Genomic DNA, 21223 nt, shown 5'->3' on the forward strand with positions numbered 1-21223 from the left:
TCTACCTTTTTATGAAGGCACCAATCATATTGGATTAGACACCCACCCTTCTCCAGTATGACCTCATCTTAACTAATTACATCCGCATTGATCCCGTTTCCAAAGAAGACTACATTTTGAGGTACTGAGAGTTAGAACTTCAACATATGTATTGTGCAAGGGACACATTTCAATCCATGATAGATATGAAACTAGGAAAAGATTTCATTTTGCAGCCATTTTGCAGAAATATAAGACATTGCATCCTAACCCATTAGAAAATTTGATCTAGAAGTAGAGATGAGGCGGGGCAAAGTGGCTCATGCCTATAATCCCAGCACTTCAGGAGGCCAAGGCAGGAAGATCACTCAATTCCAGGAGTTCAAGACCAACCTGGGCAACATAGTGAGATCCCCCGTCTCTACAAAATTTTTTTTTTTAATTAGCCAGCCGCGATTTTTAAAATTAAAAAAAAAATTTTTTTTGAAAATTAGTCCCAGCTACTCAGGAGGCTGAGGTGGAATGATCTGTTGAGCCCAGGAATTCAAGACTGTAGTGAGCTATGAGCCATTGCACTCCAACCTGGGCAACAGCCAGCCTGGGCAAGACTCTACCAAAATAAAAAAGTAGAGACAAATCAAATGTAGGAAGTGGGGGGAAAGCTGTGATGTCCATGTATGAGTATGCCATTGAAATGTACCCCTTCTCTCACTGAGATGTACACTGGTGCAAGCATTCGTAGCTTCATTTAGATCTATGACAGTCCTTTGAGGGCACCAAAAGTTGAAGCAACTAGCCCAAGATCACACTATCAGTGTGTTCTTGTCAAATAAATGGTAGTGGTAGGATTAAGAGTGGTAGAATTTGGACACAGGCCTGTTCCAATTCCAGAGTCCATTCTTTCTTATATATATTCTATATATATATATCCTTTGCCTTGATCCTCATCATTTGAAGCTACCTGTATTTTTTATTTTCCTTGTATGAGATGTGTAAAATATATACTATGTGACCCAGAAGGGTTTTTACAGATACACGGTTCATGTATTGGGAATAGCATGCATAGAATACATTTTTCCACATGCTGTGATACAGCATGATATGTTCACCATTCTGGTTAATTTCCTTCTTGGAACTCAGAAAGACTGCATTTATCATCCTTGCTAGCCGTTAGGTGGCTCTACATGACCAAGTGTGACTAGTGAAATGTGGGCAAAAGTGATGCAGCCACTTCCAGGCCTGATCCCAAAACATCCTGCACAATCTTCCTGTTTCCATTAGTTTCCTGGCTAGATGCAAAGAATCCACTGGAGAACTCTGAGGCCCTGGAAGAAAAGTGACTGACTGCAATAAGCATGGGACTGTGACTTGAGCAAGAAACCAATCTTAATTGTGTGGACTGACTGATATTTTAAGGTCGTTTGTCTCAGCAGCTGGCATTGTTTATCCTGACTAATACACAAGCATTCCATGCAGAAATTACACAAATGCATAAAAATATCTTTCCATAAAATTCTCAGCGAGGATTTATGTGACTATCCAGATGGTAATAAAAACCTGGAACAGTAATATTAAGAGCCAACACTCAAGGACAGCGTCCCAGATAATGAAGCCAAGGCTATAATAAAGAACCAGTTAGAGAGACTCTGTCCAATAGGACTTTCTGCAATGATGGAAATGTTCCATTCTGTGCTATCCAATCTGGTAGCCATTAGCCATACATGGCTATTGGACAATTGAATGTAGCTAGTGCAACTGGTAAATTGAATTTTAAGTTTAATTTTTATTTATTTATTTATTTTGAGATGGAGTCTCACTCTGTCGCCAAGGCTGGAGTGCAGTTGTGCAATCTCAGCTCACTGCAACCTCTGCCTCCTAGGTTCAAGCGATTCTCCTGCCTCAGTACCCTCTAATAGCTGGGATTACAGGTGTGTGCCACCACACCTGGCTGATTTTTGTATTTTTAGTAGAGATGGGGTTTTGCCATGTTGACCAGGCTGGTCTCGATCTCCTGACCTCAGGTGATCCACCCACCTCAGCCTCCCAAAGTGCTGGGATTACAGGTGTGAGCCACTGGGCCCAGTCAAATTTAATTATAGTTTAATAATTAAAATTAAAATTTAAGAGGCTACATGTAGCTAGCAGCCACTGTATTGAACCATGCAGATCTAGAGATAAAGTGGAAAGATAGATAAACATGGCACAGGGAGAGGGAAGACATAAGTCACTGGGAAGTGGAAAGATAAGAATAGAAGATAAGATGCCATCCTTGCTGGGAGATTGATATGGTTTTGCTCTGTGTCCCCACCCAAATTTTGAATTGTAATACCCTTGTGTCAAGTAAAGGACCTGGTGGGAGGTAATTGCTGTTCTTGTGGTAGTGAGGGAGTTCTCATGAGATCTGCTTTTTTGATAAATGTCTGGCACTTTCCACTGAGAGCTTGCTCGCTGTCTCTCTTCTCTCTCTCTCTCTCTCTCTCTCTCTCTCTCTCTCTCTCTCTGTTTCTCTCTCTGTCATGCACCTGCTGCCATGTAAGACGTGCCTTGCTTCCCCTTCGCCTTCTGCTATGATTGCAAGTTTCCTGAGGCTTCCCCAGACATGCAGCAATTAAATGTCTTTGGTTTATGAATTACCAATTCAGGTAGTATCTTTATAACAGTGTGACATGGACTAATATAGAGGTGATGGTCATCAAGAGGAGAGGTGTGATGGTGAATTTATTTTATGTGTTAACTTGGTCAGGCCATGGTGGTCAGTTGCTTTATCAAACACCAGTCTAGACATCACTGTGAAGATCTTTTTTTTTTAGATGTTGTTAATATTTGAAGCAGTAGGCTTTGAGGAAAATAGATTACTCTCCAAAATGTGGATGGGCCTCATTCAGTCAGTTGAACGCCTTAGGAGAAAAGAATGAAGTCCCTCACAACCTCGTGAACCAATTCCTAAAAATAAATCTCTCTCTCTCTCTCTGTCTCCATATATATATATACACACACACATATATGTCCTACTGGTTCTGTTTCTCTGAAGAACCCTGATGAATACAGGAAGACATGAGGTTACTAACAGTACTTTGTTCAAAGGCATTTGTTTTTTAAATTAAATTAATTTGATTTTAAGACAAGCTCTTAGTCTGTCACCAGGCTGGAGTGCAGTGGCATGATCATAGCTCACTGCAGCCTTGAATTCCTGGGCTCAGGTGATCCTCCTGCCTCAGTCTCCCAAGTAGCTGGGACAACAGGTGCGTGCCACCATGCCTGACTAACAAAGACATTTATAATAACCAATTTAAAATAATAAGAATTGGGTGCAGATTCCAATAAATAAAAACATGGATTTCCTCATTTTATTTCTTATCATATAAACCAACAGTTAATATGTGGGTCCTGGCCGGGCACCGTGGCTCACCCCTGTAATCCTAGCACTTTGGGAGGCCGAGACTGGAGGATTACCCGAGCTCAGGATTCAAGACTAGCCTGGACAACATGGTGAAACCCTGTCTCTACTAAAAATACAAAAAATGAACTGGGTGTGATGGCACATGCCTGTAAGCCCAGCTACTAGGGAGGCTGATGCACGAGAATTGCTTGAACCCAGGAGGCGAAGATTCAAGCTGAGATGACGCCACTGCACTCCAGCCTGAGTGACAGAGTGAGACCCTGTCTCCAAAAAAAAAAAAAAAAAGTGAGTCCCTAAAATAGTTGAGTTCTACAAAAGCTAAATAACAGCCAAAAAATGGAATAATCAAGTAGTTAACTGCCTCTAGCTAGAGACTCACTACTTAAATATAATGGGCTCAGTCTGTCTCACAGCTCTTATATGCCTATGATTTCCACTGAAGTCCTTGAATTGGGCTTCCATAAGGTCTCCAGGATTATCCCTTTGTAGACAAAGAGGAATCCTCAGAGGAGACAGACTTGAAGCACCAAATCTTTGCACTCTTTTCTCCCTGCACGACTGGCCCATGGCGTGGTGTGCCAGGCAGGAGCAGCTCTGCAGCCCCGCAGCCCTGGGTGCATGAGTGACAGGCTGTAGGTGCTGATGTCACATGTGAACAATCTTTGAATGCCAAGATTCTCCTCAAAAATCATTTGGTGAATTTCTTAATCGTTTGCCACTTGGCTGCACTTCTCTTCAGGGTTCAACAAGTACTCCTAACTACAAGGGTTGGAAACAAAGGGACGCTCTAGGCCTCTTATTACAATTCGCAGGCAGGTTAAAACAAAGGGTTTGCATAATAAATACCACTTATTTGATGGCTATATGTTTATATTTACAAGGTGACAGGGCACCGCATGTAGAATATTCCGCTTCTCGTTGTCTGGAGTTATTCACAGTCTTGGTAGAAATATTGGCTTCATTCATTCCTGGGGCACACCTCAATGGTGACTGCTACACAAAACACCGTCCCTACACTTAATCATCAAACATTTGCTATTGTGTCCTCGAGAAGTAGTCAAATGCAAGGGTTGGGAATTTGGGCTCAGGTGCCTCCTCTGCATGGTATACTACCGCTTCTCTTACAATCTGTGTGACCCTGGGCAGATTACTTACCCTTGCTGTGCCTCCAATTCCTCGTCTGTGAAATGGTGATCATAAGAGTGCTTTCCTCTCAGGGTCATTGAGAGCCTTAAAAGTGGTGATCTGTGTGATGCACTTGGAATCATGCCTGGTAGAATTATTCCTCAACCAACACAAGCTAGCATTGCTTCTTAGGGAGACAAGAAAAATATCCCTTTGGGAGGCAAAGCAAGTCATCAGAGGTAATGGCCCAAATTCTGCGTTTTATGACTTATCTTTGTCTCTCAGAGGCATTTCCTGAGCTTCATCTCTGTCCTTTTCATCAATTCTACTGGTTCTGCAGTCACCTGCCCACACAGGGTCAGGTTCTGGTCACCTGAATTCATCACTGATGACTCAGTAGGTGACATTCTGTTGGGAACCTCAACCTGGGATTCAGTTTTACTCCTTTTGTGTTAACTCTGGCAGTTGAGATCTCAGCCCATCAGCCTCAGGGGTAGAAAGCAATGACATGCAGGCAGCACCATGTTGTCTAAAGATCATGTGCTTCAGAATCAGCATACTTGACTTCCAGTCCCAACTCTGCCTCTTAATGACTGTGTGGCTCTGAGCGCATCTCAACATTTTGAATATCTCATTTTGCTCATTTCTAAAATGAGGACAATAACATTTTTATTTATGAAGTAATTGCAAGGAGTAAATGAAATAAATATTTAAGACATTCTTAGCACAGGCCTGGCCCGTAGAAAACACTCAATAAACAAATGGTTCCAACCTCTCCCTGAGGACAAAGAAGCATTCTAAGTTTCCTAGAACTTCCAAATGTAACCCAAGAGGAATGGTGATGGGTTCATTTTGGTAGAGGTTGTACGTATGTGGTCACATGCATGTGTGTCGGTAAATACCATCCAATAGCTAATATGATGGAGCCTCACTTTGTGCCTGGTTCTTTATGTGTACTGGCCCCATTTTCCAGATGAGGAATTTGGAGCATGTCAAGGTTAAGCCACTCCACCAAAGCCACATGACTCGTCAAAGGAGGGGTGGAGTTACAACCCATACAATGTAGCACCAGAGTCCTAATTCTCAACTACTATGTTCTACTCCGTCTCACAATGGCAGGTGTTTGTTGGAGCAGTGAAACTGAGGCAGGAGAGGCTGTGTCATATCCAAGGTGGGCCACTCTGCAGGAGTGGAAGCTGGGGTGGACCTGTGGAGGTGTTATGGGGGCCTTGCTTCTTCCCAGTGGTGGACTTTTTGGGGATGAATTTAAACTGGACTCTTTTTGCAAGTATTTTAACACCATGTTCTATGACAGCAACTTGATTATAGACCATCTTCAGGAATAAAGGCTGCCATATATTTCTTCGGCATTCCTCAGCTGAGTTCTGGGACCAGAACCCAGGCCGGAAGACCACCCCAAAGATACTGGCTGATGGTCGGGTGTAGCAACAAGAAGTCAACAAGATGTTTTTTAAAATTGAGATATAGTTCACATTTGATGAAATTCATCCTTTGAAAAAGTAAAATTTAGTGATTTTTGGCATATTCACAAAGTTGAACAACCATCACCACTATTAATTCTAGAACATTTCACTGCCCCAAAAAGAAGCCCTATACCTCTTAGCAGTCATTCCCCCTTCCTCTGTACCCCCAGTCCCTGGCTACCACTAACCTACTTTTTATCTTTATGGGTTTATCTATCCAGGAAATTTCATACAAATAGAATTGTACCATAAGTGGCTCTGTATCTGAAGAAGCCATTATTTTTAATGCAATAAGGTGGTCAATATAGAAGCCAGCTTCCATCATGGCCCTTGTATTAGTTTGTAGGGCTACCATAACAAAGTACCACAAATTAAAAGGTTTAAACCACATAAATAAATTTTCTCACAGTTCTGGAAGCTAGAAGTCTGCAATCAAGGCATCAGCAGGGTTGACTTCTTCTGAGGCCTCTCTCTTTGGCTTATAGATGGCCATCTTCTCCCTGTGTCTACATGATGTCCCTCTGTGTCTGTGTCCCAATCTCCTCCTATAAAGAACACAGGTCATATTGGGTTAGGGCTCACCCTGATGACCTCATTTAGCATTTGCCATGATTTGGGTTCTATGCCCTCACCCCGCAAATCTCACGTTGAGATGTAATCCCCAATATTGGAGGTGGAGTCTGGCGGGAGATGATTGGATCATGGGGGCAGACCCCTTATGACTTGGGACTGGGTGCTGTCTTCACAACAGTGAATGAGTTCTCACAAGATGTGGCACCTCCCTACCCTCTCTCTTGTTCCCATTCTGTCCACGTGACATCCTGCTCCCTCTTTACTTCTAATGTGATTGTAAGTTTCCTGAGGCCTCCCGAGAAGTTGAGCAGATGCCAGCATCATTCTTCCTGTAAAGCCTACAGAACCATAAGTCAGTTAAACCTCTTTTCCTTATAAATTACCCAACCATAGGAATTTCTTTGTAGCAATGTAAGAACGGCTAATAGAATCTTAATTACCACTGTAGAGAGCCTATCTCCAAATATAGTCACATTCCGAGGTACTGGGAGTTAGGACTTCAACATGAATTTTGAGGGGATACAACTCAGCCGGTAACAGTCCTCCAGTATTCCTTCCCTTGGAATTCATGCCCTTGTGTAGTCCCCTCCTGCATTGTATCAGGGCCAATCTGTGTGATGTTATATGACTTTCAAAGATGGCTCACTCAGAGGTAAACAAGCTACCTACTGTAAGGACACCTGAGCAGTCCTGTTGGAAGTACCAATGGGAGAGCAACTGAGGCTTCCTGTTAACTGCAGTACCAACTTACCAGGCATGTAAGTGATGATAAGTGAGCAATTAGACTTAGCTGGAGTTAGACCCTCCAGCTCTAATTTTCAGATGACTACAGCTCTAGGCAAAATCTGACTGCATCGTCACAAGGGATCTCAAGAGAGAACGAAACAGCCAAGTTGCTCTTGAATTCTGACCCCCAGAAACCATAAGATAATAAATTATCATATTCTTTTAAGTCATTAAGCTTGGGGATGACTTGGTAGGCAGCATTAGATAACTGATACAGTTGGGATGGGATGGTGGTGGTTCAAAAAGTCAATGATTATTATATACCCACTCTCTTTCAACCATAGAATCATGTGTGGGAGTCTACTTCTTCAAGGCTCACAAGAGCTCTGCAAAATGTGTGTTGTTATCCCTGTTTCATTGAGGCTCGGGAGGTTAAGGAACTTGCTAACTATTTAAATCTAGTCCAGCCTTTCTCCAAGATCTGTATGTTTTCTACTGTATCATTGGGACCCTATCATAGGAGATCACCACTCAGGGATGGTGTTATGTACACAGTTAACTACTTGCTACCACTTAGCAGCAACAAGAGTCACCCAAAATGTGTCTCACAGTTAACGTTTGTATTCTACTTTGGAAAAGTCACCATTTTGCATTCAACTCTTTTCGCATTCTTCTCTTTTTCTCTATTTTTCTTTCCTTTCTTTCTTCACATGTGTGCATGCAGGTTTTAGTGTCTTTAAACCAAAATGACTTATTATATCACATGAATCTGTGGGTCAACTGAGCTCATCTGGATGGTCTGGTTCACTTTTTTTTTTTTAATCCAATCTTTATTTAAAAATCGACTCTACCAGCTTAGCGTTTTCCACCAACTCAGGGAGCTAAAACTTTCACAGGCTTCACAACTTTTTGCTTAGGTGCTGCCTTTGTAGGTGCCTTAGCAGCAGCCATTGCAGTCTTTTTAGATGCTTGCTTAGCCTTTTTTTGCTTCCTTAGCATCCCTGATAGCTTATTCTCATTGATCCTTTCTAACTTCAGGTTTCTGATTCCTCTTGGCCATTATATCAGCAACAGATGCACCAGTAATGGCCCTCTGGAATTTGACCGTGCGACGGGTTCTTTTCTTTTGAATTCCTTCTGACTGTCCCTTTTTGTGCTTCATTCTGTAGAGAACAGTGCAGTTTATCTGTCGAGGATTCCTCTTGGAAAGGAATGCCTACTCGCATTTTGAATTAAGAAACTGGAAAACCTTCCCGTCGGTCCTGGCATGGCACCTCCCGTGTCCGGAGTAGAACTTGTACCTGCTGAAACTGCACAGCTCAACCTTCATGGCGGCAGTTCCACGGGAGGAGGAAAAAGATGGTAAAGAAGGCCGGGCGCGGTGGCTCAAGCCTGTAATCCCAGCACTTTGGGAGGCCGAGACGGGCGGATCACGAGGTCAGGAGATCGAGACCATCCTGGCTAACACGGTGAAACCCCGTCTCTACTAAAAATACAAAAACTAGCCAGGCGAGATGGCGGGCGCCTGTAGTCCCAGCTACTCGGGAGGCTGAGGCAGGAGAATGGCGTAAACCCGGGAGGTGGAGCTTGCAGTGAGCTGAGATCCGGCCACTGCACTCCAGTCTGGGCAACAGAGCGAGACTCCACCTCAAAAAAAAAAAAAAGATGGTAAAGAGAACGGTTCACATATTAAGCACATTCAACCAGCAGCTTTGCTGAGGCTGCAGTGTCCAAGATAGCTTCACTCTTGTACTGCGGCCTTGGTATAGATGTTGGCTGGGCCTTTCTTTCCACATTATCCCATGTCAGTCAGTGGTCTAGTTTCTTTCTCTGGTGGCTGGATTCCAGGACAGCTTTCACATATTTTTTCATTATTGTAATATTTTTGAAACAATACATCATAGGAAATTCAATTGTGAAAAAGACAGCAAAAAATGTCCCTCTCATTCCTGCCACAAGCCTTCCAGTTTCCTTTTTTGGAGGTAATGAATTACCAGTATCTTACTTGGCCTTCCTGAGTTATTCTAAGCACATCTTCGTCTATCCGTGTACCTCTACATTTCCAAACCCAGCTACTCTAGCATTTAAAATATGTAAATAGCAGCACTCTTTACACACAGTTCTGCATCTTGTGTTTTTGCTTGACATATCTTGGAGATCCTTCTGTATCAGGATATGGAAAGCTATAGATCTACCACATCCTTTTCAACAGTTATATAGAGTCTTGTTTTGTGGATCTCACATGAGGCAATTTATCTAGTTGGTCCTCTTCTGATGAGCATCTTTTCATTTCATATACCATGATATTGACAGTGATGGCATTTAATATAGTAACTTCTATTTAACTTTTAAAATTGACTTAAAATATCATGGAGTAGGCATCTTTCTAGTATATCACAGCACCGCCACCCTATAGCATTACTAATAAGTCATTACAAATATATACATGTGCCTTGCTTATGGAAATACGTGGTCTAGTAAATGCTGCTGACCGGTACCTCTGGGCTTTTAAAAATTTGCATCATTAAGTCATACTTACAGCTGTGCACCACTACTGTAGGCTCCCTTCCCCCATAAGATTTTAAAATGTCCCATATCACTACTATTTCATTATCTTTAAAAAGTTATCCCTTCTTGGCTTCAGTGACCCGCACCTCAGTTGCCCCTTCAATCATTTGCTGATTATGTTGCTACTTGAATCCACTCAGAAGAATAATTCCTAATACCAGCCTTAGGATACAAGCATGGCATGCAGAGGCAGTGCTGGGCTATTAGTGTCCAATTATATACTGCTGGATGCTGTGTTATCATTGCTTCAAGTGCATTACTCCCACATCTGGTAAGACTAAAGAATATAGTCTAGAACCGGAAGAACTGGGTTCTAATTCTAGTTCTGCTACTAACCACCTTGATCATTTGTCAAATGACCAATCTTGTTTTTGATTTCTCAAAGCGGATCCCAAGACAAGGTTTAGGGGCATAACTAGTTTATTTTGGAGGTTATCCCAGGAAGTGGTTGAGAGACAGGGACCATGAGACAGAGAAGGGAAGGAAGCAGATTTAAGAGACCTTAATGGGCAGGTTACCACTAAGGACAGCTGTGACTCAATTCAGCTGGGGACCTCTAAGGGACTGTGTAAGGATGGAACAGAATCATCTTGACTGAGGGATGAGAAAGTAGGCTTTTGAATCTATCCACTCCCACCACTCATTAATGGAGGGTTGCTCCTTAGGTTAACTCCTGCTGTGGTCTGAATGTTTGCATTACTCCAAAATTCATATGCTGAAATTCAATCCCCAGGGTTTTTTGTTGTTTTTTTTTTTTTTTTTTTTTTGAGATGGAGTCTTGCTCTGTTGCCCAGGTTGGAGTGCAGCGATGCGATCTCGGCTCACTAATCTCTGCCTCCCAGGTTCAAGTGATTCTCCTGCCTCAGCCTCTCGAATAGCTGGGATTACAGGCATGCACCACCACACCCAGCTAATTTTTATATTTTTAGTAGATATGGAGTTTCACCATGTTGGCCAGGCTAGTCTTGAACTCCTGACCTTGAGTCATCTGCCCACCTCAGCCTCCCAAAGTGCTGGGATTACAGGCGTGAGCCACCACGCCCGGCCCCCAGTGTTTTGATATTAAGAAGTGGTGTTTTTGGGAGGCAGAGCTCTCATGAATGGGATTAGCGCTCTTGTAAAAGAGGCCTGAGGGAGGCTGTTTGCCCCTTTTGCCCTTCCACCATGTGAGGATGCAGCAAGAAGATGCCATCGGTGAAGTAGTGAGTCCTTGCCAGACACCCGATCTGCTGGTGCCTCAATCTTGAACTTCCCAGCCTCCAAAACTGTGAACACTCTACTTTCCTGTTGTTTATAAGTTACCCAGTCTAACATATTTTGTTACAGCAACTTGAACTAAGACAACTCTCTAGTGTTTCTAGTCTTGCTTGCAATCTCCCAAGTAGTCCCAGCACCAGAGAACACCCTCAAACAGAGAGGTGGAGGATGTCCTGGACTATACAAACACTATGAAGGTAACCTGCAGGGTAAGAAAGGAGAAATGAACTCTGACAGCATCTGCTATCTAGAAACAGCATGTGCATTAACTAAAAACATAGTTTTTAGTTCCTTAATGGAGCATGTCATGATAGGCCAACAAGTGAGGATGTTTTGAACACTTGGACAAGGGTATTTAGCACTTGGGATCACAAAAGAAGTTTCCATGGAGAACTTAGAATATTAATCAAAGGACACTGACATATACTGAGTGCTATGATTCAGGCCTTGGCTGGGCTTTCAACATATAGGATCTTATTACTCCTAACTGTAGCATGGCAAGGTGAGCATTATTATCCAGAGGCTTGGCGAGGTTGCTTCTCTTGTTGGAAGCCCTGCAGAAAACAGAGAAGTAGAGGGCAACCCAGGGTCATCTGCATGACAAATGTCCTCTTAGAGGATAATGGGGAGGAGGGAAACCAGGCTGTGTCATTCTGGTTTCTACTGCCTTGCAGAGAACTAATAAGTGAGTTTAGCAAGGTTGTAGGATAAAAGACCAATATATAAAACTCAACTGTATTGATACATACCAGCAACAAACAACAGGAAATTGAAAAATTTTAAATACCATTTACAATGGCATCAAAAACCACGAAATATTTAGGGGCAAATCTGACAAAAGATGTGAAAGAACTGCACACTGAAAACTGCAAATATTGCTAAGAGAGATGAAAGAAGATCTAAATCAATGGAGAGAAATATGAGTCAGGACACTTAATATTGTTATGATGTCAATTCTCTCCAAATTGATTGATAAATTCTACAGACTCCCTATCAAAATCCCAGCAGGTGTTTTTTTTTTTTTTTTTTTTTAAGAAATTGACAAGCTGTTTCTAACAGCCAAAACAACTCTATAAAGAATAATTGTGGAAAGAATGTTGGAGGACTAAGATTGATTTTAAGACCTATTATAGGACTACCAGAATATACTACCCTGCTTAAAGGGAAACTGTTCAACTTCCTCTCCATGCTCCAGATTTCACTGAAGAACTTGGTGTATACACTCAGAAGCTGTCAGATGGAGGGCTTTGGGCACGCACAGGAGGTCTCACCCTGAACCTAAGTGTTGGGCCGGTTGATTGCCTTGTGATATTCCTACTCTGGTGCCTTCAACAACAGACATACTTACTGGCTTTCTGGCCTTTGTTGTTGTAAGATGACAGCAATGCTCTTTCCAACTGTCTTTTATCCCCAAGCAGAACCTGAAGTCAATGGGATGAATTTTAAATAGAAGGTAGAGGGGCCAGGCGCAGTGGCCTATGCCTATAGTCTCAGTTACTTGGGAGAATTGCTGAGCCCAGGAGTTCAGTGGTGCAGTGAGCTATGATCGTGCCTGTGAACAGCCCCTGCACTTCAGCCTGGCCAACATAGCGAGACCCTATCTCTTAAAAACATAACAAACAAACAAATAGAGGGAATGAAATTGTGGTCTAGAAGTGACAATATGAAATTAAGTGAGAGCCTCAGGCCAAATGGATATTGCAAGGTGTGTAGAGCAATGAAGATAGCAGTAAGTTGAAATTTTCTACCACTTTGCACTCTAACACTCCATGGGATTCCTTCTCCAACATTCTTTTTAATTAATTATTTATTTATTTACTTGAGACAGAGTCTTGCTCAGTGGCCCAGGCTGGAGTGCAGTGGCTCCATCTCTGCTCACTGCAAGCTCCGCCTCCTGGGTTCATGCCATTCTCCTGCCTCAGCCTCCCGAGTAGCTGGGACTACAGGGGCCTGCCACCGTGTCCGGCTAACTTTGTTGTACTTTTTTAGTAGAGACGGGGTTTCACCGTATTAGCCAGGATAGTCTCGATCTCCTGACCTCGTGATCTGCCCACCTTGGCCTCTCAAAGTGCTGGGATTACAGGCTTGAGCCACCGCGCCTGGCCACTTCTCCAACATTCTTTAATTGCTTCCCTTTCTTAAGCTTCCTTGAATATTTCAGAGCGGAATTTCTCTATAGGAATAAATTTCTAATAAACATGTTGAAATTGTGACATCATTATCTTTGGGCAATAATAAAAAAAAAAAAAAAGAAAGAACAAGAGTTATCTGCTATGGGGAAGGAAAAGAAATACAAAGATTCCCATGACCCCTCAAATCTCAGAAAATGCACCTGGGTATTCGAACAGTAGGAAAATAATTGGACCTCATGTTTTTTTCTCTATTACAATATTCAACCTGATTTCTAGAATATTTTGGCAACATTATTTATGAAAATGCTTGCCTCTTTCTGTAGAAAGCCCATAGACAACATAATTGCCATTATTTCACAAAAGCGCCAATAAAAACTCTCTCATCATAAAACCACAGAATATTTCAGGTTTATTTAAGCAACTTAATAAAGAAGAATAAAACCACTTTTACCTTAACCTACCAACTATTTAATTATAACCTCTTCAGGTGCCACAATTTTTTTTTTTTTTTGAGATGGAGTCTCCCTCTGTCGCCCAGGCTGGAGTGCAGTGGCCGGATCTCAGCTCACTGCAAGCTCTGCCTCCCTGGTTTACGCCATTCTCTTGCCTCAGCCTCCCGAGTAGCTGGGACTACAGGCGCCCACCACCTAGCTCGGCTAGTTTTTTGTATTTTTTAGTAGAGACGAGGTTTCACCGTGTTCTCCAGGATGGTCTCGATCTTCTGACCTCGTGATCCGCCTGTCTCTGCCTCCCAAAGTGCTGGGATTACAGCGTTGAGCCACCACACCCAGCCGCCACGATTTTTATAATTTAGTAATCTGTCCATCTTATCTTATTTAATTCTTTATTCATTATTTCTTTTTTTCAGCTTGATGTTAACAAAATATGTATTATCAATGTAATGACAGCAGAGTAGTCCATCTCATTGATGAGTCTTGGGAATTTGAGAGCAAGAAAGTTCGAAAGAGCTAAAATGTCAATCTAGGACAAGATATTCACTACAGAGATGATGAAACTGAGGTACAGAGAAGCAGAGTGGACAATGTCACTTCCTGTTCTGATTATTCTCATCATCAATTGCTGTGTGATAAACAATGGCTTTTTATTACTTTACGGTTCTGTGGGTTTACTGGGCCCACCTGGGTGGTTCTTGGCTTGGATCCTTTTCAGCCAGAGTTCTCCAGAGAAAAAGAACCAATTATAGACATAGGTATATATATATGTATACATGTGTATATGTGTATATATGTGTGTATACCCTGTATATGTATACCATATATATATATATTTTTAAAGGAATTGGATCATGTAATTGCAGGGGTTGGCAAATCTGAAATCTGTAGCACAGGCTGGCAGGCTGGGGATGCAGGCAGGAGTTTTGCAGCAATCTTGGGGCAGAATTTCTTCTCCAGGAAACTTCAGTTTTTGCTCTTAAGGCCTTCAACTGATCAGATGAGGCCCATTTACATTACTGAGGATAATCTCTAATACTTAAAGTCAACGGATTTTAGATGTTAACTACATGCGTAAAATACCTTCATAGCAAGTAACTGGGTACCATAGCCTAGCCAAGTTGATACATAAACTAACCATCACAGGATTTCTAACATGTTTAAGTCAGATGTGAAAGCCGCAGTCTTCTGAAGGCTCTGCTGGGCTGGACATCCAAGATGACTCATTCCCATGGTGATTGCTCACTCCACATTGGTGGCTAATGCTGGCAGTCAGCTGGGAGTTCAACTAGGGCTGTTGAACTGCACGCTCACCTGATCTGTCTCCAGCATGGTGGCTGGGTTCCAAGAGGGAGTGCCCCAAGAGCCAGCATTCCAAGAAACAAGAAATGGAAGCTGTTGGCCAGTTAACACCCACACTGGAGTTAGTACAATGTCAATTTCACTGTGTTCTACTGGTCAAAACAGTCACAGGGCCCATCCAGATTCAAAGGGTAGAAAACTGAGTCCCACTTCTTGATGGGAGAGTGGCAAAGTCAATTGCAAAAGAACACGTGGGCTGGGAGATACAAATGCAGCTGTTTTTGGAAAACACAATGGGACTTACCATTTCCATCCACATTGGCCCACCATCCAACTCCCAGCATCTATGACTCTTTACCTAAGGTCTTTCTTTGGCTAATGTCTTCTTCGCCTCCTGTAAGGCAACCCTACAGTGTGGGCAAATAATGCCCATCCCAGAAGTCCTCAACCAATAACTGGATACTACAATTCCCTTGTCCCTCATGCAGGTGTCTACACTGCCTCCCAAGGTTTCTCTAGTAGTATTAAGTTCCAGTTGCATAAAATGGTAACTTACTAGGTAATTCACTCTGTATTGCTCCCTCCCCTTCTCTGTTTCTTTTCCCTACTCTCCCTACTGTGTTGCTTCCTGAGATCATCTCCTGAAAAATCTATTTCCACTCATCTTTGGCTCAGGTCTGACTTCTAGGGGAACCCAACTAAAGTAAGAGAGTGACTTGTTCAAGGTCACAGAGTTATAACTAACGGCTGAACTGACACCTAGACAAGAGTGCTTTCCAAACTTGCTACATTCTGACAGAGCTTCAGAGAATTAAAGAGTTCAATCTTATTTAGTGATAGGGAAGGCCTATCACTAAAAGAACAAATCAGATGTTTATGTTAGCTATTTGGAGAGAGCACTGGACTAGGAGTCAGGAAATGTGGGTTCTTGCTTTTGTTCTAGTGATGAACAAGTCCCATAACTTGAGCCTCAGGAGTGGAGATAAATTCTCATCTCGAATTCACACTTTTAGCATTTCAGTGAGCATCAAATGGGTGATTGTGCAAAAACAGTACAATGAAGAAAATAGGCAAATGAATGGAAGGAATTATTTTTTCCCATTTTTGGTGACTCTATTCAACAAAACCTTATGTTTTAATTATTTTCGAAAGCTTCTCATGTAGTCTTGAAGTACATGATTGTCAAGTTCACCAAACCATGTTGTCTGGATAATTCAGGTTATGTTCAAAATCTCCAGTTTTAAAACAAAGTCTTCAGATACAATTTTTTAGCCAATGGCCCACTTTTACCAGAAAAAGATCCTGGCATTGAAAGCCATCTCTCAGTCCCTGACAACAAATGTCCCTGTCATTGCAGAGCACATGTAGGCATGAACTGCCTGGATAAAGATAGTCAATATATTTTTCTCCATTGGCTTATGAAAAAATATCACATCCATATTATGGCTTTTCCCCCTCTGCACTAGCTTCTTTAGGATGTATGAATTTCACCTAGCACTATGTGTGTGTGTTGAGTTTTGATACCCATCTCTTTGTACGTTAGTGGAGAGGGTAGAAAAATGCAGACAACAGATTAATAGAAGAGAAAATAACTCATGAGTGGTCTTGGACACATTTAATATTATCAATGATATTCTGCAATAAAACATAAGCGGGGGTAGTATTTATGTACTTATTGGCTTACTACATTGATCACATTTTCTGGTAGAAAAGTTAAATGCAATTTAGCTGCTGAGGATTTGGAACATGCCCCAGTTTGGTATTTGTTTATACTTTATATTTTAAAAAGGGAAAACAACTTGACTTGATCTCTGATTTGTGTAGAAAACTTGACTTACCAACTTAGTGAAATTCACAGCCCTTGCCCGGAGGAACTGGTCTTCTGCTGAAAACTAGCCTTGGCTTATGCCAAGGTGGGAAGAGACTTAATTTGGGAATTACATTTCTTCCAAAGACTAATTTCAAACTAGGTATATATTTTTTTAAGTTGGTTTGCAGATTCACATCTACACTACCTCTTCCAGAGGTGGGGGATGTTTTCCCTCTTGTTTATCGTTTTGCTGGTGTGAAGGTGTGAATGCTGAGAATTAATTACCCTCCTTTGTGCCACTAAGAAAACTTTTAATGAGCATTTGTTTCTTCTATTGTATGGAATGAAATCATAAGAAGTTTCATTTAATTGGTTTATTCATTTAAAGAGATTCCTTTAATTGAAATAGAGAAAAGGAAAAATAAAACCCTAGAAAATAAAACCAGGTTCTAACCACTTTAGGGCGAAACGCGTATATCATTCTAAAAATGAATGCCTCGAATTAAGAATTTAATTTTTAAAATTCTTTATGTCTCTCTCACCACATTTGTAGTATGTGAAAGGCAAGAGAGGCCCTTTGAACTAGGGAAAAGTTATTCTTTGAAATGACTTCAGTGATCTGACTCCATCTGCATTTCAACCGAATTAACTTCATACCGTCAACACTGGGCAATGAAGATGCACAGAGGCAGGTCAAATTCACCCTCCTGAAAAACTGCAAATTAAGATGCTGTTGATCACACGCCACCGGCTGTCTTCATCATCGTGATCAAAATCCGAATATTAAGGAAAGTGGCCTGGAAGGGTTACGTTTGGGCCTTTGACAGACCCTCAAACAAACTCTGACGCCCAGCCTGCGCGTTTCCACATGTTTTTCCAGGCAAGAGGCTCCATCAGCCCGCGTGGGGCTCGCAGTGTTTCTCGAGAGTGGCTAGACATCCCCCACTCCCCAAACCCAGACACACCCCGACCCCCGCGAATGGTTCTGGGCTGTCAAAACACGCGGCGGCGTGTTCAGTCCCAATAACTCTCGTGATGATTAATGAGCAGCTTGATAATTTAATATCGCGTGTGATTAAATTATAAGACGTGGGGGAGGGGAGCTCTGCGCCGCCTCGGCAGCCCAGCCGACGCCGACCAGCTAACCGGTCTGGGCTGCGCGCGGAACCCGCTCTTCCCGTGCACAGTGCGGGGCGAGGCTTGGCGAGCGGTGGGTCTGCGCCTTCCTAAGGTCAGTGGGTCTGGAGAGGGGAGGACCGCGGGACTGGGGGTGGCGGAAGGGGTATCTTGCAGAGCGGAGGAGAGGTGTGGGCTCAGGGTAACTCTGGTCTGAGCCGATGAGCAGGGCAAGCCATCGACTCTTCCCCGGCAAAGGCGCGTAGAAGGCTGGAAAACGGCCTCAGGAAAGGGAAGATTTGTTTTTAAAAATTCCTCTTTTCTCTGAGAGAGTCCCTAGGATCCGGAGACCGCTGGGGGGAAGGGGCGTCCCTCTGGGTCTCTCTCTGGATCCCGCTCTCCGCCCCCACCCCGCGCCTTGACTTTGTGGGGTTTCCCCGCAGGCCGGGCCGAGGTGGCGGTCGGGTTGGGCCACCCGACGTCCCTTCTTTTCCCCAGTCCGCAGACCCCGGCCTTGCCTAGTGCTCGGCGGGGTTCAGGCAAGTCCGGGGGAAGAAGGGGTGGATGAAGCCTGCTAGAGCACGAAGCTGCTGGGAGGCGGAGAGACGCCCACAAAACTCTAGCCGCAGAGTCTCTGGGGTTTCCAGCCGGATTCCTAGGGGAGGTGCGAAACCCCGGCCTAAACTGAGGTTACTGGAGGGACTCCCAGCCGTCACTCTTTTCTCCTGAAGGGGTCGGGTAGGGGGGCTCGGGCCACTCCTTATCCTGGAAGAAGTGTGACCGCAGGGCCCGCGCCGGGTGAGGGGGCCAGCGGCGCTCGCACTGTCCCCGCCGCCGCGGCGCAGTCCTGCCCCGGGCCAGGTAGGAGGTTGCTTTTGCTGCTGTGCAGAGCCAGGTCTGCTAGGGGGGCGGCAGCCTCAGAGGGGTACCTCGAGAAACCACTTGCGGGACACAGGGAGAGTCGCCTCTTAGTCTACGACGGCATTGAAGGGCTGAACTTTTAGCCCGAGGAGGGCAGGCCGTAGAGAGGTAGGGATGTCCCCAGAAGACCCCAGGAAATAACACCCTGGAGGGTTGTTCAGACCCAGAGCGGGAGGGTGAAAATTAAAGCGTCCTGACCGGGGCTCCAGAGGGCTCGCTGTCCAGGTTGTGCTGGCTGGATTTTCAGCTGGGAAATGGCATTCGAAAGGGCACGCCGCGGGCTGAACCTAGGCTGCCTGCTTTCCTTCAGCCAGAGAGGCCCTAGAGAGCGCCGCAACGGCGCGCCTGGTGTCCGGTGCCTCGGACTCCAGGTGCAGTGGCAGAACCTTCCTCCTAGACAGAGATAGAAGCTTCCTAGGCTGGGCTCCTTGGATATGCAGGCATGACCATTTCTCTCCCAGCTCCTCCAGATATTTGGAGGTAACACCAATTAAGGGGAAAATCATGAACAACCAAACGGGCTTGTAAACAGAGGTCACAGTATGGAAAAAATATATGCGTGTGGGTGTGTGCGCCTGTGTGTGTGTGTCTGTCTGTGTGTGTCCTCTCAAAATACCCAGAGAGAATATGTAAACAAAACCTGCCTAGCTAGAGCAGAAACAAGCCACAAATTGGTTCTAGGAGGCTCAGCCTGAAATGCCCCAAATTAGCAGAGGATGTAGGTTGTGACTGCAATTCCCGGATATTTGGAACACACAAAACTCTTCTTAGGAAAAAAACAGGGGTAAAGTCAGGGGTTGGGGGATGGGGGGCAGAGGAGAAGTGCTCAGAAGCTGCCGGGCGTCCTGGACCCCCAGCGGCTGCAGACCTGGTTGCATCTTTCTCCAGGGGCCCGCACCTCTCTGTCCTGGCCCTCAGGCCCTAAAGAGGAGGCTACTCCCCTCAAGTTGAGTTAGTGGTAACTAAAGAGGGTTTTATGGACAAGGTTTTGCTTGCGGTTGCCTCTGCAGCCCGGAGTCATTTTAAGGAGAAGCAGCCTCTGATATTACCGCTGAGCTCTACCTGGGGTACTGACGTGACCAAAGGCCAACGCGCTGGTTCCAGCATGCAGCTTTTGTCCTTGTTATGAAAATTATTCCTTAAATTTGCTCCTCATCTGTGCTTTTCTCAGACACAAACTGACCCCCTTATATCTGGTTCCACCAAAAATAGTGGCTGGGCCCACGGGGAACAATTTAAAAGCCCAGGACCAACCTGTTTCTCCCAAAGGTGGCACACATTATAGCATTAATAATGTGCGCCTGGTGGACGCATTATATTTCCCAGGAATTACATTTGTTTTACGGAAGCTGGACTGGGAAGGTCCTAGACAGAAGTGAGTCCTTGGAAGAAAGGACTGAGCGTCTCAGTAATGACATGGAGTCGGGGAGGGTGTGGGATAAGGGACGCCAAACTGGATTTTATTTCCCAGATTATCATCAGTCTGCTGCGTGACTGATGCCAGGAGACTAACAATTCCCAAAGTTGCGAAGGGAGTAAGAGTTAGTCTTATACTCCTGTCCGCAAGATCACTCACGTCTAATAATGATTTCGGACACCTGCAAGATGAGTCGATTAGTGACGCGTGGGGTGCATTGTTCGTTCGACGTGCCAGGACGCCAGCGGTGCTACCTTTTCCTGTCTCCTGAGCGCGAGTTGGCGCACATTGATTTCACCCCTCGCTCTCCGCCCCGCTGCCGAACACCATTTAGGCCAAGATCGGGTATAATGGGAAACAGCATCAGCAGACAATTACCCTTTCAGAGGATTCACTTCTCCTCACAGACACTGTTATTTGAGAAATAGGATCATTTGATTTCATATTGCACTAAATAACACCCAGCCGCTTCAAATTGCCAGCTTCTTAAAAACCGCCCATTGGAATAAATTGCAGCGGCCTCTTTTGCTTTTCAGGGCAATATGATGGGCACCGGGCAGAACTTGGAAAAATATCTACAAAGCCAGCCCCGAGCCGTGGCTATTGGTAGGAACAGCCCTGCCACCCCGCAAGCAAAGGCATCCAGCCACCTAGTTCCCTGCCACCGCCCCCTCCACCCGCCAACTTTGAGGTGGTTCAACCTCTTGACTTTGGAATTAAAATGCACAGCCCCAGCCACCCCAAGGAAGCGCTTCGAGCCACAAGGCGCTTTCGTGTTGAGCAGAGAAAGATGGGCGGGTGTGCGAGACACGCATTTCGGTGTGTCCTGCCAGATTGCTTGCAGCGTTGGAACGTTTGGACAGCGCAGCGGGTTTGGGGCTCTGCAGCCAGGGAGTGCGCCCTCCAGCTTCGCGGGTCTGGGGTTCCCAGGGCCAGACCAGCTGCTACACTCAGCCGCTAC

General features: G+C 44.3%; 1 pseudogene; it reads right to left on the reverse strand.

Moving 5' to 3' along the window:
- Positions 1–8142: 8142 nt before the first annotated feature.
- On the reverse strand, positions 8143–8617 carry LOC117068242 (annotated as a pseudogene).
- Positions 8618–21223: the final 12606 nt, after the last annotated feature.

The sequence above is a fragment of the Trachypithecus francoisi genome, unplaced genomic scaffold (genome assembly GCF_009764315.1).
Source record: "Trachypithecus francoisi isolate TF-2019V2 unplaced genomic scaffold, Tfra_2.0 Lachesis_group21, whole genome shotgun sequence".
Taxonomy (NCBI): domain Eukaryota; kingdom Metazoa; phylum Chordata; class Mammalia; order Primates; family Cercopithecidae; genus Trachypithecus; species Trachypithecus francoisi.